This window comes from Triturus cristatus, chromosome 1_1 (genome assembly GCF_964204655.1).
Source record: "Triturus cristatus chromosome 1_1, aTriCri1.1, whole genome shotgun sequence".
In the NCBI taxonomy this organism is placed as follows: Eukaryota; Metazoa; Chordata; class Amphibia; order Caudata; family Salamandridae; genus Triturus; species Triturus cristatus.
In genome coordinates this window covers 206,461,598-206,488,834 of record NC_140579.1, presented here as the reverse complement: position 1 = coordinate 206,488,834, position 27,237 = coordinate 206,461,598, and positions in this window count along the sequence as shown.

The window sequence follows — 27,237 nt, the reverse complement described above, 5'->3', positions numbered from 1 at the left end:
ATTCTGCCTTTGGAGTGCCAGTGGGAAAGCTTACCTCGGTGAAGGGAGGGCTCATTTTCCTGTAAATATTTGCTGTTCAAAATGTCAGTTGTCCAACTATATTTTATTAATTCTACTTCCCTTTCCTTTTTGTTTTCCCAGAGTTATTTTGAACATTCTAGGGTATGTTTTCTTTGAACGAACTTTAATATGTATTGAATTATATGCAACAATATGCATTTTTATACTCCAGAAATGTATTTCAACATTAAAGTAGTATTACAGTTAAGGTAAAGTATGTCACAAGCCACAATATTTGGTGTCAAAAACTGCATTTTTCATATAGGGTCTTACAATAACTCTCTTCAACGTATTTTAAGTATTTAGGACAACATGCTGGTAGCTGTGTTTAAGGTGTTTAAAATACCTCTTGCTTCAGGGCTGGTGTTCTTTATTTGAATTTGTTTTCTTTAATTCAATTATAACAGATGTGTTCTGTTTTATAATTTTTCTTTTTTTCTTTTTTGAATAAATTCCACACAGAACTTTTCTGTGACAAAATCAAATTGTTTCCAAAAACGAGTTTAATGTGAACACTTGTTATAAGTTGATGCTTTGTTCGAATAAGACATTTGTACTACAATTGTAATGTTACCCTCCTGTTGTATATATTTGTTTGACATCTTGGTTCTACTTAGCGATAGGCGACACGCTCGGCTTATGTATCTGTTGCATTCTTGGCTGCAATGCTTACCAATAGAATTCTAATTTATTTCCACGAACACACTTGGAAGCTGGATACAGTGTATTAGGTTTTACTTATTTTAGTTGGGTTTGTGTAAAATGTGCATAAAGTGGGATTTAAGTCTTAATATATGAACTATGTTGTGTGTTACTAGTGATAGTTAGCATAAGCAAATCCCACTGCTACATCTAGATAACCCATCCACAAAGGACCACTTCCCAATACACTTGACCACCTACAATGTCTCGTTCCAGGAAGAGGATAAGGTTACAGCATGACTGCATGAGTACCAGATTCCTGGGATGTTCCTTTCTCATTAGCTCTCATTAATTTTCAACTTTTACAATCCAACAGACCCCTGCATTCGCAGCCCAGCTCCTCCCATTTACTGCTACTGCAGCTGATTCCCTCTCTCCTTAAACCACCAACTTACTCTCTCCTCACCCCAGTGCCACCTCGCACGAACGAAACAGGGAACAGAATCAAAGATGCTGAAATGCTTCCTCTTCAAGGCAAGATCAATTAACACGATTTGCCTGAACATCTTTGTTTTACTCTTGGAAGCAGCTTCTTCACAGAAACTTAGCTCAGCGATGACACTGCACTTATATGCCACAAAGTCTTTCCACTGAAGTACAGCATCATCAACAGATATCGTACTGGCAAAAAAGGAGGAGAAATCTTTGGAAATCACAGTATTTGACATGACTGATTGCAAATCCTTGCTTGTAAGGTGCTACCCTACGCCAGATTTTGCCTGCTGGTTCCTTCTGTTCTACACACCACCTACAAGCAACGCAAAATTTAAGGATACCTTACTGGATGTATTTATTTTATAGTATGTTGAAGTAAACTTGTAGAGTGCACGTCTTCCAGACGGTTTCTTGGTGCTGAGGGACAGCAGGAAGTCCAATTCACGCCCAGTGCACATTAAAAGGGAATTTTTTAGCTCTTTCCTAAATTTCAAATTATCAGGTCTGATAGTATATTGATAGAGACAGATAATTCCAAAGAGAAGGGTCTTGTACAGAAAGCCTGGCACCACCCATCCTTTTCCTATTACATTTTAGAATAATCAGAAGACCAGAGGAAGATTCCGAGCTGGTAAATATTTCGCAATTCTAGTTTTAAAAATTTGGGGGACCTTGTCCCAAAACGACTTGAAGATAATGCAGCAGGTTTTAAAAGTAATCTTATGTTCCAGTGGGAGCTGGTGAAAAGCTCTCAACAAAGGAGTGATATGGCAAATTCCAGGTAACTTAAAAATAAGTCTGGCTACCTGGTTTTGGACAATTAGCAATTTGCGTAATTGGTTTTTGGAAAGGCCAAGATATAAAAAGTTAGCATAATCAAGCAAATAGGCAGTGACAAATACTCTGCTAAATCATCCCAACCTGTACCTGGTTGGGAACTTCAAACATCTGGTTTGACAACCAGCATTTAACAACAGAGGCATTCATCACATCAAACCTTGATGTCCTCAATCTCAAACAAATTGGATCTTGACTCACTCACACTTCTGGGCACAGCCTAGATGTAATTTTCTCCCTTCCTGAAATTACCTTGGTAATCAGCAACATTCCAGTAATCTGGAATTACCATCATGTCATTGCCTTCAAGATAATCCATCCAGGTGCAGAACAAAAGCAAATCCACAAACCAATAACAGCAACAGCATTTACAGTGGAAGAACTGAACCTCCTAGCACTGAAATCCCGCCTCACAAAACATCCAACGACATGCCACCATTGGATGTATCCACCTCCTAAAACTAACTGTCTGTGGGTCTATACTACCACATACCAATAAAGATGATAATCAATCTAATCTCAAGAAAATTGTCATAACCGAACAGTAAAATGATGAAAAAAATTGAAAAGAACCCTACATGTTACAATGCAAACTGAGGAAATTGTGTGATGAGAAACACAATATTTTACTGCGTTGTTTTAATGGGGCCTACAACGTAGCAATCAGAACTATGAAGAAGCATCATTAGTTCACATATATAATGGATGTAGACTGCCCATCAAAGTAACTACACCTGATCCTGGCAAAATTCCAGAGCCCAGAGGACTACAGCTCAGAAACCCCATGCTCTAAAGTCCCTTGCTACAAAATCTTCAAAGAGCTCATCTCAAAATTTTAAATCTAGAGGATCACCTCAAGAAAAAACAGCTAACGCCTCTCTTCCAAACAGCAAGATCACAAAAAAGACAGACACAATCAGTCAACAAGCATACTCTATCGTAAAGAATTCTGCAACCTTGTAAAGTCGAACAAGCCATCGGGATTGTCATTGGTTCATGGCCCCCAAAAAATATTTAAAATATCCTTTTGACAACCTGTGCCGGGGAAGAATCTAGACGGTTTCTAATTAATTCACTACTACAAAAAGTATTCCAACTGAATTGAAGATCTCTTACATCGGACCACTCCTCAAAAAGAAAAAGCTTGACCCATCCAACCCAATTTACAATGATCCATTCCAGGGTACAATGATTGAAAGAGCAATCTTTACTAAACTGTCCAACTTCACTGAGAAAAACAACCTTTGTCATCCCGCAAGCATCCATCATCTCCTCTTCTATTCAGTATCCACCTAACCCCCTTGCAAATCTGATTACGTTTTACAACCTGACATGCTACAATTATGAAGACAACACATAAGTCATTTTAAAAGTGGGCAATCCGGAATACCTCTACACATTGAGATTTGGTGACTACTTCTCTGCCACAAATGCACAAATGGGGAATAACCACATACTGCTCAAGACTGCAAACATGGAGACACTGCTACAAACATCACCCTATGACAGTATGCCCTATGCACTTGATGCACTGCTAGCTAGGTTAAGAGAAATTAGGATGCCAGGATAACTATGGATTTAGGCCTGCTCTGATCTCGCATTTCGGACTCCCAAACAGGACAATATGTTCAAGATTAGCACCACAGATCATTGTGCCTGCTGGTAAAAAAGAAGTGCTCGGGAGATGACACACTCTCAGTTCAATCGGCAACAGTCTGGAACTCCTCGCAAAGCAAAATACGAAAGATACAAGACCACATGAAATTCAGATGAGAGGTGAAAACCTGGCTGTTTCCGAGATACCCATTATAATTTCAGTCCTGGTAACATCCTGGAAATACAACTTATTCCTAGAATAGGCACCTCCCACAGCAATGTACATCCTCCACCTGTTGCAGACGAGCAATGTCAGCAAAAGGTAACCCACCGGTTCCAGAGGCACCTTGTCCTCACCCAACTTTCAAGTAACCAAAGTAGTCTGCCACTGCCAATGTGGCATACAATCATCTAGTCCACGATAACTAAACTGTCAATACTAATTGGACCATTCTGAATGTCTAAAGAGTTTCTGCTACACAGCTGGCCACCGAAGTACTCTAACCTAGTGCACCCTAGCAAACCCAAACTAGTCGTATATTCCTAAATGAATTGACACTTTATAATTGAGAACCTTCTAATAAAACTCATATAAAGGGTGATGATAGCCTAGTTCATTTTGGCAGGTCTCTGCCTCTCGCGCCTACCTCTCACCTCCTGTTGTAAGTGCAATGTATTCTGTTATACAATGTTTTGCAACCACGAGACTCGTAAATGCTATGTTTACCTTTGTATGTTGCCCGCATTCTTCGAATGTGGCCGCTCCGTTGCAGAGAACCTTAGCAATGCCACTCTTGGTGTCGCATTCTCTGCAGCTGGATGGCTCCGGTCGTGGGTGAATCATTTACTTGAATAAATCCTGGAAACCCTGCCCACGCTTCCTGCATAATTATATAACAAATTGGCGACGAGCGGGAACTTCTTCCGCACCCACCGTCAACATCCAGCCTCCGGCTCCCTACATTGCCAAGTTTCAAGTTTCGGATGGTTCCGTCTTTACCTAATTTTCAAGGGAATGGCTTGCTGTCAATCAGATTCTGAACCTGCACCCGATTTCGGCGATCACCAACTCATTGGAATTACGGTTGTACAGATTTTATATACTTTTGGCTTACTTTATTGCTGCGCGGCAGTTGGTCTCTTTGAACGCTTGCTCTCCACTGCGCGTCTCTTGAATCCTCACGCACGCGCCTTCTCTATTCCTGCTTAGAACGCGCTGACGATTCAAGCAAGCAGCAAAACAAGCCCACCGCCTACTGAAAATCAAGTACAACCATTTCCATTACAACAGCGTCATGCCGCCATATTGAAAGTCGAGGAAATTTATGCATATACTTTGTCTATTGCATGTTTGCACAACAGCGATAAACACGCTTTTAAAACCACTTTGCATATTATGTGCTTGTTAATTTTCACAGCGACAGGCACGCTTTGCCTGTAATTTATCCATCGCTCCTTCACAGCGATAGGAAAATTTGTGTGCATGTTCAATCTTATTTATGTATATGTGGTTGTTGTACATTACTGTGTTTTAATATTTTCATTGTTCACATACAAACGAGATATTACTTTTGGGTGCTATAACTTGTTTTGGTAATTAAGCTTGCGCAATATAGTCACTTTCATGGCTTCAGCTCAACAATTACAGATACCAGCTCCTTTTCTCCAAACTCCAGGTAAACCTGTAATTAAATGGCGACATCGGTTGAAAGGATTTGAGAACTATCTTGTAGCAACAGACGCTGTGAAATACTCACCTCGTAAAGTTGCTATTTTATATGGTTGCCTTGTTATTGCTGCACAACAAGTCTTTGAAAATCTTCCCATATTCCCTGCACCCTCTGGTTCTGGTGACAATTGGGACACATATCAGGACGCTCTTGCATGCCTTAATAAACAATATTCTGATGAACCCAGCATTGTATTAGAACTCCATAACTTCTTCAAAAGGAAACAGAATCTAGAAGAAAGTGTAGAAGATTATACTGCACAACTTAGACTTTTGGCATCTACATGCGAATACGGCTCAAGCACAGATACTTGTATTAGAGATCAATTCATTTTTTCATGTTCTTCTAAAAAAAATACAAGAACGATTATTAAGTTGTAAAAATCCGTCTTTAGCAGAAACTATAGATATCGCCAAGAGCATCGAAAGAGCAACCATTTCTTCGAAAATTTGACAAGAAAGCTCCTCACAATTAAATGTTCATACATTGGATGAACCTTCTACCTGTTGTTCAGTCCATCTCATCAACAAATCTACTAGACAATCTTTCAAAAAATCCACCATTTGTTATTGATGTGGGTCAAAGGATCATATTAGCAATTTTCCTAACTGCCCTGCTTCTGGCAAAATATGTTCATCTTGCAAAAAGGTAGGACATTTTCAAGCTGTGTGCAGAAGTGGCAGAAAGTTTACCAGAGTCAACAACATTGAATTCAAAGAAAACATTGATTCCTGCTCTGATCGACTTAATGATGTCTTATTATCCATTAAGTGCGATTCAATTGATGTTTCAAAAGTTAAAGGACTGTTGGCACAGTTCCCCTACAAGTCAAAGCTGATTCAGGTTCTTCCATCACCATTTTCTCAGACACAGAGTTTCACGCACACTGGCACAGACATGTTTCCCTTATCAAATCCGACATCTATCCTAAGGCTTATGGAGAAAAAGACATTGAGATGTTAGGATACTTCCATTCCAGAATTGAGTGTTTGACTAGACGTACTTACACTAAAATGTACGTGGCCATCAAGGGGAGAAACATCTTAGGTTGGTTAGATTTAGCCAAAATGGGCTTACTTCTCAAGCCAGGTTCAGATCAACCAGTCACCTTAGGAGACATTCCACATGATTATTACAGTTACCAGGAACATGAGCATATTGGTGGTGCCGATCTCTTTTTCTCTAAATATAATGTTGACAACTTACTCACTCAGTTTCCTACTGTTTTCCAGAACAAGGTTGGCAATGTATTAGGCTTCAAATATGAAATACGTCTCAAAGCAAATGCACAACCCTTTGTTCACAAGGTACGATCCATACCCCTGAGTGCAAGAGATGAGTTAAAGAAGGTCCTTAAAAATCTATGTGACGAGGGAATCATTACACTTTGCAACTCCTCTGAATGGGTTTCTCCCATAGTTTTGGTACGCCAAAAAAGTGGTGAGGTTAGGCTATGCGCCGACTTGCGCTCTCTTAATAACTCGTTTATTTATCCATCCGGCACTCTTATTAACGTTTTCTGGTAATTTCGTATTTATGGTGTGCTGCTCCCTCTTTTAGTGTTTTGTCTAGGAACACTATTTATGAAACATGAAATCAGGGGAAAGTGACATCTCTCACTTCCAAGTAGCAGGTGCGCACAATTATCCTTAGACCCGTTAAGGTCTAGTCATATTTAATCTGTTTTATAAAGAAATCCATTTAATCCATTGTGTTTATGTTCATTTCATTTATTATTCTTATTCTTCAAATTGTCACGTTTACTCATTTCTTTAGTAAAGCAACTAAATCTTTTTACATATTCACATGTTCACACTACCCAATGCATTTCGGGTCAATGAAAAAGACCCTTCTTCAGGGGTCTGTAACAGAAAAATAAAGGAAATATAATGAGCAATTCAGTCGTCTAATCATACTCTTTCAGTATTTGACTCTATCTAATATACAAAAATTGTCAATGTATCTCGTTTATAATAAGGTTTTCATTATTCTGTCAGTTGGCGAAGTCTAAAAATCTTTACAACTCTATACCTTGAAAATCCAGTGCCTGTATTACCCCTGTCAATGTTTAAATAAAACACCTGAAAAGATAATCCTAATGAAATTATTTCATTAGGATTATCTTTTCAGGTGTTTTAAGGTGTTTCAGGAGATACATTGACAATTTTTGTATATTAGATAGAGTCAAATACTGAAAGAGTATGATTAGACGACTGAATTGCTCATTATATTTCCTTTATTTTTCTGTTACAGACCCCTGAAGAAGGGTCTTTTTCATTGACCCGAAATGCATTGGGTAGTGTGAACATGTGAATATGTAAAAAGATTTAGTTGCTTTACTAAAGAAATGAGTAAACGTGACAATTTGAAGAATAAGAATAATAAATGAAATGAACATAAACACAATGGATTAAATGGATTTCTTTATAAAACAGATTAAATATGACTAGACCTTAACGGGTCTAAGGATAATTGTGCGCACCTGCTACTTGGAAGTGAGGGCTCTCTTAATAACAACATAATTGTAGATTGTCACCCCTTACCCAAAATTCATGATCTCTTAGCCAATCTAGGTGGGGCAAAGTATTTTTCCTTGTTAGACCTCAAATCTGCTTATCACCAGATTCCCCTCTCCTTCAAATCCCAAGAGTTAACTACTTTCGTAACACCGTTCGGGGCTTACAAATATTTGAGATTGCCATTTGGATTAGCCTCTGCAGCTAGCGTTTTCCAGAAACTCATGGATACCCTGCTCAAAGACATTCCTGGTGTACAAGCATACCAGGATGATATCCTAGTGTTTACAAGCAGTATTACAGAACATGACAAAGTTCTCTTCAAAGTGTTAGGAGTACTAGAAAAGGTCGGAATGACCGTCAGACATGATAAATGCAAATTTGCAGTGCAAGAGTTAGATTACTTAGGACACACACTATCACTTGATGGCATAAAACCAAAATTTTCCCTCATAAGAGCCATTAGGGATGCCACACCCCCCAAAGACAGAGATTGCTTTCGTTCATTTCTAGGGTTGGCAGAATATTATGCCAGATTTGTGCAGGGCTACGCACAAATCGTGGAACCCATATGGGCTCTTTTAAGAAAGGATACAAAATTTGCATGGTCAGATAACAATTTTTGAACAAGTCAAAAAACTAATTGAAAACTCGCCCGCCTTACACCCATTCTTGGATGGCTTCAAATGTTTCATTAGTGTTGATAATGTAACACTGTGTTATCCCCGTGCACTCAAGAATATAATGAAAAGTTCAGAACGTTTGCGTTGGCGCTCCTAGTGTCACGCGGAGTCCCACCGCGTCTTACAAATGAGAGTATGTTGTGAGGAGAGTCACCTTCTCACAGGACGAGGGCGCACTGTAAACAATGAAACTCTCGGGTTTCTTCACAAGTTTTCATTTATTAATTGAAGCGAAAATCTAATTCCATAACTTAAGCTTCAAGTGTTCATCAATTGAAAAATCATTGAAATATAATATTCATGTTTCTTTTCCTTTGGAATCTGATCCCACGTTTGAATATCAACAAATGCTTGAGAAGATCATTGAACATGCCTTTGAAATGGCCGGAGCTCCGTTGTCCCTAGAATCTGAAATCCCCCGGCCGGACTGAGTGCCGCGAGACGCGGCTGCTGCTGGGCGCGAGCCTGGAGATGCGGCCTGGTCCGTGAGGGCGCGCACGAAGAGGTGAGGCCGAGCCCAGGGGGTGTTTCACCCCCTCATGGTGGCGAGGGGAGACGCCTGCAGGCCCCTCAAGGGTGGAGACCATTTAGCCCCCTGGCGGTCGGGATCCGGACCCCAGGACCGGCACATGACGACCGTTGCTGGGAGCTGCGGCCTGGACAGTGCAACAGCGGTGTGAGGGCGTCTGTGGCCTGGAGGGGTTGGCCCCGATTGCGGTGCCGCACGTGGAGATCTCGGCCCTGGGAGGGGTGAAGACCTTCGGTAGTGAAAGCCTCGCCGGGGTGCGTGTGGGCCTCACAATTCGGCAGCCGTAGGAGTGGAGACGCCCGGCCTTCCGCGGATTGACGCCCGGAGTAGAACTGATGGGGGCCCTGAAGTGGAGTACGCACTGCATATAGCCGGGCGGGCGGTGAGGTGCCCGGTGTGAAGGTCTACTGGCCCTGGATTGGAACTTTGCGGCATTGGAGGACCCGGTCGGCGTCCGGCCCTAGACGCCGAAGACAGCGGAGAACGGGCCCCCGGGTCTGTGTGCTGGCCGCCGAGCCTGCGTTGTGGCAGATGCGGCGGGGTCCGCTGTAGGGGACGAGAGGAGCCATCGGCGGAGACGGGGGACCGTGATCCCTCGGGCTTGTGACAGCAAGTCGGATCGCCAGAAGGAGAGAGAGGGTCGGGTCGGCTAGCGCTCGTCCCGGGGAGGGGAGCCTCCCGCGAAAACCGACAGGCCGAGTCGTAAATCCCACGGCAGGCAGCGGCGATTAGCGGGGGTGCTCCGACCTTGGAGGTGGCCCTTCGGCGCGTCGCCATGGCGTCTGGCAGGTCGACCAAGACGGCGGCCCAGACGAAATTGGAAAAGTTCGCATGGCAGAAACAGCAGACGGAAAGCAAAATTGAGTCCGCACCACCGAGCAATGCCCCAGAGCCTTCCAACAGGGAGCTGCTGGAGGCCATTGTGGGGGTCAGAACCTCCTTGGAGGCGAAAATAGACACGGTGGCCACAGAGGTGACTCTGATCCGAGAAAACACGAAGAAATTGACCGAGAGGATGGAAACGGTGGAGAGCACCGCCAAAGATCTAACCGCTGACACGGCCCAGCTTCGGGAGCAGGTCAGAATACTCAGCTCAACCCAAGAGGCGATGGCCCTGCAGTTGGACGACTATGAAGGGCGTATGCGCAGAAATAACATTTGCATAATTGGGGTCCTGGAGCGGGCGGAAGGGCCAGCGGCGGACCTGTTTGTCGAGGATCTGATCCTCAAACATCTGCAGCCCCGAAGGCTCTCCAAGTGCTTCACCATTGAGCGAGCTCACCGGGTGCCGGGGGGCCGGCCGAAGCCGGGAGCCCCGCCGAGGCCGTTGTTGGCTAGAGTGTTCAACTTTCGTGACAGAGATGTCATCCTGCAGACGGCGAGGGCAGCCCCACCGCTCAAGTTGGAGAATAGCCTAATCAGGTTCTTCCCGGACTTTACGCTGCGAGTCCAGAAGCAGCGACGCAGTTTCCTTGAGGTCAAGAAAGCGCTGAGAGAGCAGGCAGTCAAGTACGCAATGATGTTCCCGGTGAAACTGCGAGTGGAGGCGAATGGAAAATCGTGGTTCTTCACCCAGCCAGAGGAGGCCTGGGACTGGTTGGAGGGATGGCGCAAGGTGGAAAAGAAACAGCACAGGACGCCCTCGGTGGCTGACTCGGAGGAGGACTGGTGCCAGCGCCGGCGCCCCGGGGCGCATCCCGAGACGGCCCACCAGGAACAGGAGGACTGGTGCCAATCGGGTGCCGGGTGAGGTGGGAACAGGCTTTTACGTACCAAACCCACGATGCCATGGGGGCGCAGGACCTGGGGACAATGGTGCCGAGTGACTCAACCAGAAGGTACTCTTTTCTCCGGGGCTGCGGGGGGGTGGCCTATGGGGGGGGGGGGGGTATGCTCACCGCTGACTTGTGGGGGTGGTCCCCCGGGGCCCACCATGGTTATTGGGGACAACGGGTTGCACGGCGGAGAAGAAATGAACTGCTCTTTGTGGACAGGGGCCGGTATAGGGTCGAAACTCTTGATGGACACATTGGGACCAGTATGCCGGAGGAGGGGTCAGTGGGCTAAAATGGGACTGCAACTACGCGGGATCGGGGCGGGGGGGAAGGCGGGGGAGGCTGAGGTCGCATCTGGTTACCGACCACACAGGGAGTGGGGTAATCTGCGTTCCCTAGAGTTGTATATGGGGGGGCGACAGGCACTCTGCAGGTTGGGGGGGGAAGGGCAGTTTTAAGTCCGCAATGCAGGGAAGCAGGGAGGGGGGGTTGTTTTCACGGGTGAGGTTTCAGGGGAGTTTGCTGAGTTGGGGGGGGCAGGGGGAGGGGGGGATCAGAGGGAAGCATAGTCGGTAAAGTCAGATGTTACCTACGTTTTGGTTTTGTTCGGTTGACAGCGGAAGCCAAGCCATGGATATGGGTTACCAGGAGAAGTCCGGTTGGCAAGCAGCCCTCTTCTCGGGTAGGGGTCGGCCACCAGGCACATGCGGGGTGGGCAGGCCAGTCGCGACTAGACAACTATGGCAGCAGGGAAGGGACTTAGTCTAGTGACCTGGAATGTCAACGGATTGGGGGACAGGATAAAGAGGGGTGTGGTTTTGCAGTGGGTTCATCGCCAAGGGCTGGATTTGGTGATCCTCCAGGAGACCCATCTATATGGTAACTCGTGTAAGGCATTGGATAGGAGGGGGTACCGCATGCTGGCACACTCGGGCTTCACATCGGGGTCCAGAGGGGTGGGCATACTCCTGAGGAAATCCTGCCCCTACATACTCCACAGGACATGGACGGATCAATTGGGGCGTTATGTGGCCTGCACGGGTACATGGGAAGGTAGAGTCCTCAACTTAGTTTCGGTTTATGCTCCACCGGGACTGCAAGGCGCGACGCTGTCCGACGTATCGAAACTGCTCCTGGACCTCCCCATTGGGACCCTAGTGGTAGGAGGCGATTTCAACTTGGCTATGGATGGATTGGTGGACAGGTCCCCCCCCAGACCAGACCCGGCTAGTGGTTCCCGTCTGCGGGGCTTCGCCGAGGCCCTGGGGTTGGTGGATGTCTGGCGGTGGGCACATATTGGGGACACGCACTTCACCTTTCAATCGGGGGTCCACGGGAGTCAATCGCGCCTGGACTACCTACTTACTCATGCGCAACATGCCCCGGAATTTTCGGACGTGCGGTGTATGGCGCGTGGTATTTCGGATCACTCACCGGTGGGTGCGATCCTGGAGTTGCGGCGCCCAGCGCAGCCGGGTCCCATTCGGATACCAGCATGGGCCTTTAAGGTCCCGGAGATCAGGGTCGCTCTGCGAACAGACACGGAATATTACTTCGCTGAGAATACCGGCTCGGTAACCTCGGCGGTTACTCTGTGGGGAGCGTATGGAGCGGTAATCAAGGGTAGGGCGCTGTCGGTCATGGCTGGCCTCCGTGAGGAACGCCGGAGGAGGGCGCAGGAGATGGAGGCGGAGGTCCAACGACTCGAGGTAGGGAACTCCGGGGAGTCGGGGGTGGACATACAACACCTACTGAATATAAAACGGCAGGAATACAAGCAGCTGTTAGTTGAGGAAGCCAGTAGAAGGCTGTTGGCCGGCAGACACAGAATTTACGAGCAGGGGGAGCGCACTGGGAAGCTCTTGGCCTGGTTGGAGCGGAGGGAACAGGCTTCGCGCTGGGTGCGTGCGCTCCGGGGGGGGGGGGGGTCGGTGGTGCCCAGAACACAGACCCGCGAGAGATTGCCGAAACGTTCGCTCGCCACTATGCCACGGTATATGCAGCGCCGGAGGCCTCCCAGGCGGCATGGGCGGCTGACCTGCTGGCGACCATCGAGGTGGTGGGTCTGTCCGAACAGGACAGTGGTGCACTGGAGGCTGAGTTGTCCGCAGAGGAGGTCCATAAGGCCATACTGGAGGTCCGGTCCGGGAAAGCCGCGGGCCCAAACGGCATCCCGGTGGAACTCCTTAAGTCGATGGCCTCAATTCTGACGCCCCACCTGCTCGGCCTTTACAACGAAAGCCGCGACCTGGCCCTGTTGCCTGAGGATATTCGGGAAGACGCCATCGTGGTTGTCCACAAGACCGGGAAGCCTGTGGATGAATGCCAGTCATATAGGCCTATCTCTCTGATCGCCATTGAGGCAAAGGTCTTGGCCAAGGTTCTCGGAACCGACTGCTTCCCTTTCTGCCGGACTTGGTCCACCCCGACCAGTCGGGGTTGATGCCCGGGCGGAACACGGCCCGTAATCTGCATCGGGTGAACGGGGCTATCGGACGAGTACATACCCTTGAAGAAGAGGCCATTCTGTTGGTGCTTGACGCAAGTATGGCATTTGACACCGTGGCTTGGGAATACCTATTCGCAGTTCTAGATCGGATGGGATTCGGACCAAAGTTTACGGGATGGATTCGGCTGTTATATGAGCAACCTAGGGCACATGTAGTGGTGAACAACTATCGATCCTCCTCCTTCCCCCTTGGGCGCGGCACCAGGCAGGGCTGCCCACTTTCGCCCCTGCTCTTTGCACTGGTTCTCGAGCCATTGGCGGTGTGGATAAGGGGGGACCCCGAGATCAGGGGCCTGAGGTGGACGGAGGGACACGAGGACCGCATATCGTTATATGCCGACGATATCTTGTTGTACCTAGCCTGGCCTGCTCGATCGCTGCGTCGGGTGCTCCACATCTTCCACATCTTTGGGGCGCATTCTGGATACCAAATAAACTGGTCTAAATCCCAGATGTGCCCCCTCTGGGGCGAACCTCCCCTGAGTCCCAGGGGCTACTCTATCCCGCTGGCCCGTCAGGGGTTCCTATACCTTGGGATATTCATCACCACAGACGCTCAGGTGTTCTTGGAGAGGAATTTCCTGGGGGCATTGCGGCGATTTCGTGCGGACGTGATGCATTGGAAAACCCTTCCTCTCACTGTGTTGGGGAGGGCGTCCCTATTTAAGATGCTCGTACTACCCCGTTTTTTGTATGCGTTGCAGAACGCGCCTTTTCCGGTTCCCAACTCCTACTTCTCACATGTAGATGCTGCGGTGCGTGAACTGCTATGGGACAATAAGCCGCCACGGATTGCAATGGCCAAGCTAACGATGGGATGGTATGATGGGGGAATAGGTCTGCCGGATTTGCGCCGATATTATCAAGCCGCGCAGCTGACGGCTATCAACAGCTGGGTGTTTGGGCGACATGACGATCCGAGCTTCCGAACGGACCACTGGCTGCTGGGTAAAGGGGGGTACAACAGAGCCCTGTACACCAGCCATAGGAGGTTGAGGCTGACAGGCCCGATGGCGCGCACGGTGGAGGTTTGGCATAGGGTTCAGAATCAGACGGGATGGAAGAGGCGCCTGACGAAGGCAACCCCATTATGGGAGTCGGACATTCTGGGGAGACTTAGTTCATACGTCGGTTTCGACAAGTGGGACTTGATCGGAATCTCCAGGGTGAGCGACTTGTGGGTCAAAGGGACAACGGCATCGTTCCCGGAGCTTCAGGACAAATACCAGTTAGCCCCCACAGAGGGCTTTCGCTACCTACAGATTAGCCATGCCATAAACTCGGCCCGACCCAAAGACGCCTCCCTCCCGGCCTCCTCTCCCCTAGAGGATAGGCTCCTGTTGGACCCTATGACCCGAAAAGCCATATCGATCACGTACAAGAAACTGATCAATAATAGGAGTGACCCGATGGCCAAGCTTAGAGCGGCCTGGGAGGCCGACGTCGGGGCATTGCCGGACGAGGATTGGAGGGAGGCACTGGCCTCCCCTAGAGAAATGGCTATCCCTAGGGGAGGCACTGGCCTCCCCTAGAGAAATGGCTATCCCCTTGCGTCTTCGACTGGTACAACTTAAAGTCCTCCATAGGGTATACTTTGACGCCATATTGTTACACAGACTTGGGAGGAGGCCGGACCCGCAATGCCTCCGGCAGTGTGCACTCACTGGCACATTTTTCCACATCGTATGGGAATGCCCCCACATAAGGGAATACTGGGCCGGCGTTACTAGGCAAATGGCTAGAGTTTGCGACAAGACCATACACCCGTCACCTCGGTTATGCCTGCTAAACATCTGGGAGGCGACGGACCTCACACCAGTCGAGCAAGAATGGGCCACAGGGGGATGGGGGGTAGCCAAAAGGAACATCGCGCAGCGTTGGGTGGTTGGTACCGCCCCGAGGTTAGCGGACTGGGCTAAAGACATGGACTATGCCATGCTAGCGGAGAAAACGGTGTTCACAGGGAGGGGGTGCCCGCGAAAATGGGATACCAAATGGGGCAAGTGGAACAGGTATAGGGGTAATATCTGCATCTCCCCGACAGTTGAACTTAGAAATGAGCGAAAGCGGATAAAGGGGAGGGCTACGCTGGATCAGCAGGACACTGACTAGGAAGTCCCGAGAGGAGACTGGAGGGGGGGAAACCGGGATGGGGGATGGTATGGTGGCGACGAAAGGTGGGGGAAGGTCACTGGATAGGGAACAGCAGAGAATAGCTTGGCTGCTGAGTATAGGGGGTTGTGGACTGGTGGTAACGACTAATGTACGCATTTCTGCAATGGCATTGTCATGGTTATTTTCGCTGACTTGGTTCTTAATAAAAAGTGTTTTTTTTTTTAAAAACTAAAAAAAAATCTTACATTTGGGGTCGAGAATTCGAGATATACACAGACCACAAGCCACTCATGCACATGCTCTCTAAAAGCACTTCCAATGAGGCCTCTGCCAGACTAGTTCACCTACTGTCAAAACTCAGTGAGTTCCATTTTGTCATAAAACACATTCCTGGTGGAAATAATTTCAGGGTGGACTGTTTGTCAAGGATGTCATTAAACGAAACACCTGAAATTGATGATGATGTTGAGTGTGTAGTCGCTATTTTTGATGCCATTGCTGAATGCTCTCCCATTTCTGAACATGAATGGAAAACAGCTTATTTTAATGATGTCACTCTTTCAAAGATCAAGAATTTTATTGTAAACAAATGGCCAGAACGCAGAGTTTTATCCCAAGAATTAAGAGGTTTTGTTAATGTATCTGATGAACTTTCCTTAGTCAATGACATGATTTTACGTAATAACTTCTTTGTTCCACCTGAATCCTTGCACAATTCAACTAGCCATTCAGCACATCAAGGTCACTTGGGTGTTACCAAGACTTACCAACGCATTAAACAGTTCTATTGGCGGCCCTTTTTAGACACACAAGTCAGAAAAATGATTGAAAATTGTACAGAATGTCTACTATTTGACAAACACTGGAAAACCCTTTCCACCCCATTACATCCTGTCCCTCTTCCAGAGAACCCAATGGGATAAAGTGGGAGTAGACTTTTCAGGGCCCTACGATATTTTACCAAGTGAAAATAGGTATTTGATTTTACTAGTTGACTACTATACTAAGTGGCTTTACTATGGTTTCTGTAACAGTGCATCAACAGATAATGCCATCAATAAAAAAAAAAGCATATTTGATGTTGAAGGTTGTCCCAAAATCATTGTGACTGACAACGGAACGCATTTTGTTTCACAAAAAATGTACTCCCTCCTTAAAATGCATGACATTTCCTACAATAAGGTTGTGTTGTATTCACCTTCCTCTAATTGTTTGGTAGAAAGAGGCAATCGAATCATAAAGGAGGGAATACAAACTGCAATTTCCACCAGACAAGATCCTTTGGCCTTCGTACATGACAAGGTATGGGCATACAACACTACGCCACACTCAACCACCGGCATTGCACCATTTACTCTTCTCAGAAAAAGAAGAGCTTACTCGCATTTCAATCCCACCTGGTTGCATGAGAAAAATAAGCAAAATTCCAATTACACCCTTGATTCCACTTTACTACATGAACTGGTAAAGGCCAAACAATTGTCTATGAAAGCACGATTTGATACTGGGAAACATTCCATTAATTAACCTTTGCAAAAAGGGGACTGGGTTCTTATTAGGAGCCCCAGAAAAGAGGCCCAAGGAATTTCCCAAATTCTCTGCGCCAACCTTAGTAATACAAGTGAGCAAGTGTTCTGCTCTTCTTGACAACAAGGGATGGTGGAACAAGACTCAGAGTGCTCTTGTTAAAGTATCTTCTCCTCAGGCTGATGTCTTGAGTAAACACTTTGCTATGGAAAATGTTCATTGTGATTGGTTTGGCTTACCTCGTGTAAAAGAATCTAGTTCCAACTTCATTCCTACACCAATTACAACACAGGCAAATCATTTACAAGCTGTGGATAACAATGTGTCATCTGAAGCATGCCTTAAAAGGTCCACATGTCTTAAAAACATTTCTTGTAGGTTACGAGATTTTGCTTTAGTCTAATAACTTTATTGTACTTTTTCAATGTATTTATGCAACCTTACAGTGGTGCTGCACCAACGTTTGCTTGTAACTTTCTCTTATTTCTTCCTAAAGGGGAAGATGTTGTAAGTGCAATGTATTCTGTTTTACAATATTTTGTTTTCATCACGAGTCGCGTGAAACCACGAGACTCGTAAATGCTATCTTTACCTTTGTATATTGCCCGCGTTCTCGAGCGTGGCCGCTCCGTTGCAGAGAACATTAGCAACGCCACTCTTGGTGTTGCATTCTCTGAAGCTAGACGGCTCCGGTTGTGGGTGCATCATTTGCTTGAATATATCTTGGAAACCCTACCCACGCTTCCCGCATCATTATTTAACACCTCCTTCTTCATGTTGCAGCCCCCCCCCCCCCCACGATTTCAGTTTGGATGACCTGCTACAGTCGGCATATGTCGATGGAACTCAAGACTGGAGGGAGAGAGGAAACAAGGCAGAGAGGAGAGGACCTGACCAGGGGTGGAGGCAGGGAGGGACTGACCTAGACGGCAATCAGGAAGTGCCCAACTGGCTGGTGGGACAGGTCAGTGTGTGGGCCGGTTTTATGGCTGTTTGTAAGCCTGTTTTATGGTCTGCCGAGCCGGTTTTGTACAGTTAATTTCCTGTGTGTATTAAAACAAATATTACCTGCAGCAAGCTCAAAACCATGCAGTCTCCCATACCTTGTGAAACACTTATACAATGCTTCTTTGCAAGTTGTCAAAATATTGGTCACTTTTTGTGCTATCTAATTCACTAATGGAGGCCAATTTTCTTTTGGTGTCCGGATCTAATTTCTGTCCCAGTCCGACCCTGGTACACTGTGATGAGGGATGGAAGAATGGACACAATACTGATGAATAGAGGAGTTAGGAGACAGTACAGCGAGGATGCAACATAATAGTGGAAGTGGAATATCTGGATTCAATCGCAGAAGCAGCAAAATGCCAGTCGGGCGGCACACCAGCTAAGCACAGATGTTTACCTTATGCGTATTAAGCCACGCCCCTAACGGCATCGGACACGCCCCTTTGAGAGACCCCCAGTTTTTTCATCCCACTTAAAGCCTTGTATGTATGTTTCTGGTATTTCTAAAGTGTGAACGTACCTGTCTGGCAATGGAGTGCGCTACAGGTGGCAAGCCCCAGTGTGGAGGGGACAGACGGAGGACACTGAGACACTGAGCTAGTGGAAGGAATGAGAAGTAGGCCTATCGGAAGTAGTGTTCCTTAAAGAGGCGAGTTTGTATGCGCAGCAATGAAGGGACACAACAAGGTGATTATGAGGGAGTTATACTACTGATGGTGTGAAGATGGGGCACCGTAATGAGGTGAGCTCACTACTGAGGGGATGGAGGGGACACTGTTTTGAGTGGGAGAAAGGAGGGTACTTAATATTGAGGTGGAGAGGGGCACTAATGAGTTTTAAGAAAGAGGCGCATTATTGACTTAGAAGGAGGCACAGAATTTGGGGAGAGGGCAGTGGCCGTAGCGGGCACCGGGCGTTTCCCCAGTGGGCCGCCAGGGTGGGGGCCCAGTTTCAGGCCCTTGGGGGTCCATTTTTGTTACCGAAGGCCAGCAATATCGGCCCCCTGTAACAAAATCGTCCGATACCGGTGCTTGCAAACAGCTCGGCAGTACCCCCCTGCCCCCCAGGGGGGCTGGCCGAGCAGTTTGCCAGGGCCAGTTTCGCTCTCCAGTCCTGCCCTGGGAGAGTGAGATAACGTTAAGGAGTGAGGAGGGCAGTGCTGATGTGTGAGGTGGGCGCAGTAATCTGAGGAGTGACAAGGAGTCATGATATTCTGGGTTTATTTACAAGCCCCTGGCGCTGCCTGTGCGTCACTTTTTCCCATATTAAAAGTGACACACCTGCTGCGCAAGGGGCTTGTAGCCAAGCCTCTCTATAACTTTGGCTATACCATGGAGGCATCAAAGGTAGGAGTGCTTCGCAATTCATGTATTTTGGTGTGGGGACATTAACTGGTTTCTTTTCTATATGATGGTGTATTGCACTGAGAGCTTTGTTAAACAATAAAACGCCTCAAAATATCTATTTTTTTCTTAACAGAAAAGACCGAAACCTGGACCCGCGCTCTCGTAAAAAACAATGCATGGTCAGGTCTTGAAAAGGAATAGAGAATTTATAAAACATGTATGAAGAACATATTGCAATGCAATGACCCTAATATTCAGCACTGTTAAAGACCCCTCGGAGAGCATTACTTTGTTTTGCGCTGACAGGATGATGAAAAAAGTATTGTTTCAGATTTGGGGACTAGCTGAGTTGGAGGAACATCGAAGAAACACAGTCCAATCAGTTCTGTGGTGCAGGACTGTTGGGCTGTTCAGGGCAGATGTGAACGCATGTGCACTTCATTGAGCCCCAACGATATTCCACATAGATGTGCACGCCTTTTAGTCTGGGTCAGATGTGAACACATGCACAACGGTGAGTCCTAAAGTACATAAAGACAGATGTGCGTGCATGTGAGGCTGGGGCAGATGTGAATGTGTGTGCGCATCGATGAGTCCTAAGTAACTTTTAGACAGATGTGCATGCCATTGGAATGGGGCGCAGACATGGACACGTGTGTACAATCGTGAGTCGTTAAGTAGATAGATGCAGATGTGAACACCTAGGAGTCTGAGTTAGATGTGAGTGTGTTTGCATGAAAGTGCCCCACTTACAAGTCTGTCTGCCCTGGATGAGCAAGATTGACTACCGTCACCAGGGAATGGGGAGTACGAGATAGACTCAGACACCTATAGTAACCATGTAGAAACACTACCCTTAGTGGTACCTGATTTGGTCTCGGGGGCTCCCGATCTAGACCTAGCAGTTGGATTTGCAGGCGTGTTGGGAAGAGAAGTGGAAATCAGAACCCCTCCAGCTAATCGTTTAAACAGGGGCACTACCCCAAGGAACCTGCCCGGAGCACTCAAAGGACTAGATCCAAACCATAATGAATTGAGGTTGATCTCCTGGAATACCGCTGGACTGGCATCTAAGATTCAAAACCCGGACTGGCAAGATTTTATTAAAAAATATCATGTTATTTGCCTCCAGGAGACTTGGGAAACAAGTAATAATGCCTCATTTGTTGAAGGTTTTAAATCATTCTTTGTTGCAGCCAGGAAATCAACTATGGGTCGCGCCATGGGGGGGTTACTTATGTATGTGGCACTGGCATTGAACGGGAGGTGGGTAGATCTGGGGTGGGATTCAAGTTGCCTACAGGGAGTGAGACTTAATTCTAAGGGATCGAAGATTATTTTTATAAATTTTTATAATGCAGGTCAATCTATGCTAAACCTGGTTGAGCTGGAAGAGAGCTGGAAGAGCGCTCAAGGGATGCAGGCTCTCAGTTAATTCTTATGGGGGATTTTAATTGCCATCAGTGCTCACACCTGAAATGGGAAGGTGGTACGTGGGATGCCTGTCCCTCTATTAAGGGCTGGCATCCGGAACACTCTAGAGAGGGCCTGGCACTAAGCAGAATTCTATGTAAGTTTGCTTTAACCCACACGATGGACATGATTGGGCATGGGACACCTAATGTATTGATCCCGACCTTTAAGGCGAGAGGAAGGGATTCAATTATAGATTATATTTTTATATCTACCGTGTTAGAAAGTAGGGTAGCCCATTTTGAGATAATGCCAAGCGTGTTCAGTGACCATAACCCCTTGATTTTGTCATTAGCGGACACACTTGGTACCAAGGGGGCGGAAATTCCTACTGTGGGTGAATACAAGGCCAGGGATCAGGGGAGAAGAATTAAATGGAGTAACATTGATGGTGTCGAACTCCATAGAGCTCTCCTCGACAATGCCGAGAATCATACCTGGAGGTGCCTAGATCCTAAGGTAGAGGGGACTGAATTAATCATAGCATTTGAGGGCACTGCTCAGCACATCGATAGTCTCTTAAGAAGTAAACCCAAGCCTAAGGCTGACTTTTGTCCCAGGTGGTTCGATAAGAACTGTTCAAAGGCCCATAGGGACTTGAAGTTGGCACTAACTAAGGTCCCCAAGGACAAAGGATACATAGCCGCATGCAGGAGTCGTTATAAAAAAGCGACCAAGTTGAGGAAAACAGCCTTACAAATTGAAGCTTGGGAATCCTTAAGAGAGGCTGCCGAGCTTAGAGACATGAGCAGCTTCTGGAGGATAATAAACGCCCCATGTTTTCAACCCCAAGATAAACCGCAAATGGCGTCTCATATCTTACCAGAGGCGTGGGAAGCACATTTCACCAGTTTGTATAATCGTGGGGCACCGGAGACGCAGCCTACATTAGTCATTGGATGTCCCAGTTGTGCCTGGACACCTATTACAGTGGATGAGGTTCAACTAGGAATAGAAGGTCTAGTAATGAGGAAGGCGCCAGGACCAGACGGGATACCCCCGGATTTATTTAAAAGCCAGACAGACCTTTGGGCCCCCATTTTAACCAGGGTCTATAATACAGCTATTGAAGTGGGCATGCCAAGATCTTAGTCTACGGCCGTTATTGTGCCCATATTCAAGAAGGGTAATAAAAATGACCCACACTGTTACCGCCCAATATCCCTAATAGATGTAACGGCGAAAGTCTTGGGAAGAGTCATTTTAAACCGTCTAATGACATGGGCTGACGAAAATAACATTATCACTGACGTCCAGTATGGCTTTCGAAAGGGGCGCTCCACAACTGATCAATGCCTCAATCTTTACCATCTGGTGGCAAAGTATACTGTGGCCAGGGAGGGGACAATGTATCTGGCATTCATGGATCTCTCTGCGGCCTTCGACTGTGTAAACAGAAGAAGGCTGTGGGAAATCCTGAGTGCCATGGGCGTGGATTTAGGTCTGATCCACGCTCTGCGTATGCTCCACCAAAACACCACGGCACGGGTCAGATATACAAATGAGGGTGACGTCACAGAGGATTTTCAGTGTAAGGGTGGGGTGAGGCAAGGATGTATCCTGGCGCCCTTCCTGTTTACGCTTTATATTAATGGATTAGATAAGGTGCTCGGAGCCCTGGAGGCAGACTGTCCCTACATTGGGAGAAGAGGAATACCCGTCCTCCTATACGCAGATGACGCGGTCCTCCTGGCGCGCACTGGAAGGAGCTTCCAGGCCCTCATTGGGGGATTTGTTAGCTTCATGGCAGACCTTGATCTGGTCCCTAACCTCACAAAATCCTTTATCATGGAAGTGGGTAAAACCCCACACAAGAATTGTGTTTTTACCATAGGCACTCTCAAATTGGAGAAGGTAAAACAATTTAACTTCTTGGGTATGGTTTTTGACAAAGACTTAAACTTTAAACCCCTTGTAAGTCATAAATGTACCCAACAACTTGGTGTGGAGGGGTCAATCATGAACTATGCACGCAGATTGGGTCGTTGGTCACCCAACGAAATAGTACACTTATACAATCTCATCTGTTGTGCTAAAACCCTGTACGGAAGTGAGGTGTGGGGCTTTATAAATGATAGAAAAATTCAGCTGGAGGAAGATAAGTTCCTAAGGAGACTTTTGCAAGTCCCTCAAAGCATTCCCTCTTTTATAGTCCACGAAGAGCTGGGGATTTCTTATATCAGTGAAAGGGCATGCCTCAAACCCGTCATTTGTTGGATTAAAATCTGGACAAACCCTGAGGCAAGCCTTAGCAGACAAATCTTGGAGGACTGTATGAATAGGGATAAGGGGATGCAAATACCCTGGCTCAAATACGTAAAGGATACATTAACTAGTTTGGGCCATGCTAATCTTTTTGATAATCCTTCTACAATAGTTAATAGAGATAAGGGTGTCATAAAGGCAGACTTCTCACGCCACTCAGCTAGTGTTAGAGAGGTAAGGGAAGGGCAGAAATGTACTGTAAAAGAACACCAGCTTTTAAAAACCTGTGTGGGTATGGAATTTTACCTGTCCAATATACATAACAGACAGGATAGATTCCTGATAACAAGATTCAGATTAAATCTCTTGCACCACATTTTATCAGTTCCAGCTGGTTATGTGAGTGATGTTAGTAAAAAAGGGTGTTGCGGCTGCGATCAACGATCCCCGCAAGACACCATGCATTTTGTTCTTATATGTCCTTTTTATGCTCTCCCAAGAAAGCGGTTTCTAAAAAACATCTTGAAACGCTCGAAAATCAGACAGGCTAAAGTGGCCCTCTTATTTCTTAAACTCTCCGCTGACCCATTTGTATTATTTAGCACTGTGCACTTTCTGCGATTGGCAGTTAGACTAAGAAATACTAGAGGTGAGAACTAACTTGTAGGATTGCTCCCTTGTTTATATGATTTTAAAAGCTTCCGCCAGACATAGCCATTATCAACTGTTACGAGTAGATTATAGATAATGAATTATAGCCTTTGATTGTCCTGTTTTTTTAATGACCTCGTATTTTGGGGTTTTTTAATGTACTGTTGATTTTTAGGGTTATTCTGTATATTTGATCGTGATTTTTAAACAAAAGAATGTCAATTTTAAGATGTGTATCTTTTATGGTTATTTTCAAATACCCGAATAAAGATATTTGAATTGAATTGAATTGAGTCATAAGAAATTTTAGGCAGATGTGCACACTTGTCAGTCTGGGGCACATATGAACGTGTATGCACAATAATGAGTCCCAAGGAGGTTCTAGCCAGATGTGCACACCTGTGAGTCGGGGTCTATGTGAGCACATGTGCACAATGATGAGTCCCAAGGAAGTTCTAGACAGATTGTAACGCCCTGAACGTCTCAGGATCGTTTAACAGACACGATAATGAGAACGCAACCACTTGTGAAGGTTTAGTTATTTTAATGAAGGCAAAAATAATACAAGGAATAAACAAAGGTTATAGTCACTGGAATCCTCCAGGCTAAGTACGTTACCAGCCCACAGCACGGATGGTCCTAGCCGTCCTCTGCATATACGCCGATCCCGGCGTATGCCAACAGAGGGCAGAAATGAAATGGCCGACAATGCCAATCGGTAGGCTGCGAGGGGCACGAAGAGTGTTGGGGAGAATCGAGGAGTCAGGGAAACACCCAGCCGGGGTCTCTACCTGAAGGGAGCAGCCGCTCAACCTCTTCCTCAGACTGCACCGGGACACGGAGTCACCTCCTGGTGATGCGTCACCGATACCCCAATCACAAGCAAAGAAGACTGAACCGAGAGCAGCCGCTCGATCGATCCTGTGGACTTCCGAGTCTGTAACGCGGCAAACACCTCCTGGTGTGCGTTACAGCTGGCAGTCCCTGTATCTCTGGTCGGGCTGGGAGTTACGACTCCAACCAGCAAAAGCGCCACTGCGCTTTGACTCAGCCGAGTCAAAAAGCGAAGCTCAATGGTTATCCGGTAGAGCTTCCGGGTCCTTCACAGGTGACGATGGGGCAAGACACGGCCCAGGGAGTAACGACTCGACCTACCTCCGTTCTTGCCTTACTGGAGCACCACTCCGGAACACTGCTCTTCACTAAGCAGGTACGTCGGTGTAAACACAATATCCGACAGCGTTGTACCTCCCGGTTCCTCCCTTTATAGGGCGTGTTTTCCTTGAGTTATGTAACAGCTCTCCTGTTTACATAAGGGCGTGTTTTCCTTGAGTTATGTAACAGCTCTCCTGTTTACATAAGGGCGTGTTTTCCTTGAGTTATGTAACAGCTCTCCTGTTTACATAAGGGCGTGTTTTCCTTGAGTTATGTAACAGCTCTCCTGTTTACATAACCTCTCAACCGCTAAGCATCCTGGGAGATGTAGTCCGTTTTCGCTGGTTACCGTTTTCCTCCCCTCGCATGACAGGAATTCTTGACAGTACATCCTCCCTCTCAGCGGCTCCCCACGGGTCCAGCGCTGGCAGGAAAACGCCGATGGAACAAGGAGACCAAGCGCGGAGCATGAACCCCTTCAGCCGGTTCCCATGACTGCTCCTCCGGGCCATAGCCTTTCCATGCAACCAGGTACCACAGCTTCCCCCTGCGCCATTTGGACGCCCGTATGCCCGACACTTCATACTCCACCTCCGACTCCACGCATACCGGCCTAGGTGTCCCAGACGGCTTGGAGGGCGCTGGTTTGAGCAACGATACATGAAAGACAGGGTGTATCCGCAATGACTGGGGCAAGCACACCTTCACGTTCACGGGACCCATACACTTGGTAATTCGATAGGGGCCCATGTACTTGGGATGGAACACACTGTTCTTTCGAAACCTCATGTTTCTTGTGGATATCCAGACGTAGTCTCCAGTGCGGTACAGTGGCCCGGGCCTTCTCTTCCTGTCTGCCGCAGCCTTGTATCTTCTCTTGGCCTCTATTAGGACAGCCCTTGAGCGCATCAACGTGTCTTTTATGTGTGCCACCCTGTCCGCTGTGGCGGGAATCCTGTCCTCTCTGAACGGATGTAGAAATGGCAAGAACCTGGGATGTTGGCCATAGTTGCTATAGAACGGAGATGCCTGTGTGGAGCTGTGAGTGGCGTTGTTATAGGCTATCTCTGCAACCCATAGCAAGTCGACCCATTCTTCCCTGCCCTGGTCCACAAAACATCGCAGATACTGTTTGAGCGTTTGGTTCAGGCGCTCGGTTTGGCCGTCCGTTTGAGGGTGGTAGCTGGTGGACAGGGCGGTCTTAACATGCAGCGCAGTGCACCAAGTCTTCCAGAATTGCGCAGTAAACTGCGACCCCCGGTCCGACACGATCACCCCAGGTAATCCATGCAGTCGTACCACATTCTTTAGGAGTAGTGACGCCAATTCCCCGGCCGTAGGGACTCTCTTGCAGGGGATGAAGTGCCCCATTTTCGTCAAGTAATCCACCACCACCAGTATTGCCGTCATCCCCTGGTCTACCGGTAGGCCCACCACGAAGTCCAGTGATATGCTATCCCATGGTCTATCCGGGGTCGGAAGTGGATGTAAGAGCCCTTGGGTTCGGCCATGGTCGGCCTTCATGGTAGCACACGTAGGACACTCCTGTCCCCACCTCCTGACATCCACTCTCATGGTTGGCCACCAGAAATGCCGTCCCATGCTAGCCACCGTTTTTTCAAAGCCCAAATGACCTGCGCATGGAGAGTCATGGCACCAGATGAATGCTTGTTTCCTTAGCCTAGGCGTGGGTATCAATAGGCACCTACCCTTCAGGGGTATCCCGTCCTTCAGCTGCCATTCTCTGTGACTGAGGAGCCACCTCCGCCATGCGAATGACCTGATCCCTCTCTTTATTCCCCTCAGGAAAGTATCCGGTTGGATAACCCCCAATACCATCCTCGGGGAAATGATGGAATGCTCGGTCGCAGGCAATGGTTCCTTAACTGCAGATTGACGGGACAGGGCGTCCGCCTTCCGGTTTTCCGTCCCCGGCCGATATGTGATGCGGAAGTTGAACCCCGCAAAGAAGATCATCCACCGCAGCTGTCTGGGAGAAAGGTGTCTTGTGGCCGTCATGAACTGTAGGTTCCGATGGTCCGTGTACACCGATACCACATGTCTTGCCCCCATCAACCAATGCCTCCATTCGGTGAAGGCGTCCTTGATTGCGAGAAGCTCCTTCTCCGCAATATGGTAGTTGCGTTCGGCGTCGTTGAGTTTGCGGGACATGTACGCAACGGGATGAAGCACCCCTGTGTCGTGGTTGCGTTGGGACAAGATAGCCCCCAGCGCCACATCCGATGCGTCCGCTTCCACCACGTAGGGGAGATCCGGATCGGGGTGAGCCAACACCGGCGCCTTACCAAAGGCGCTTTTCAGGGCCTCAAAGGCTTTGTTCGCTTCAGGGGACCAGACAAACTCCTTGGACTTCCTCAGTAGCTG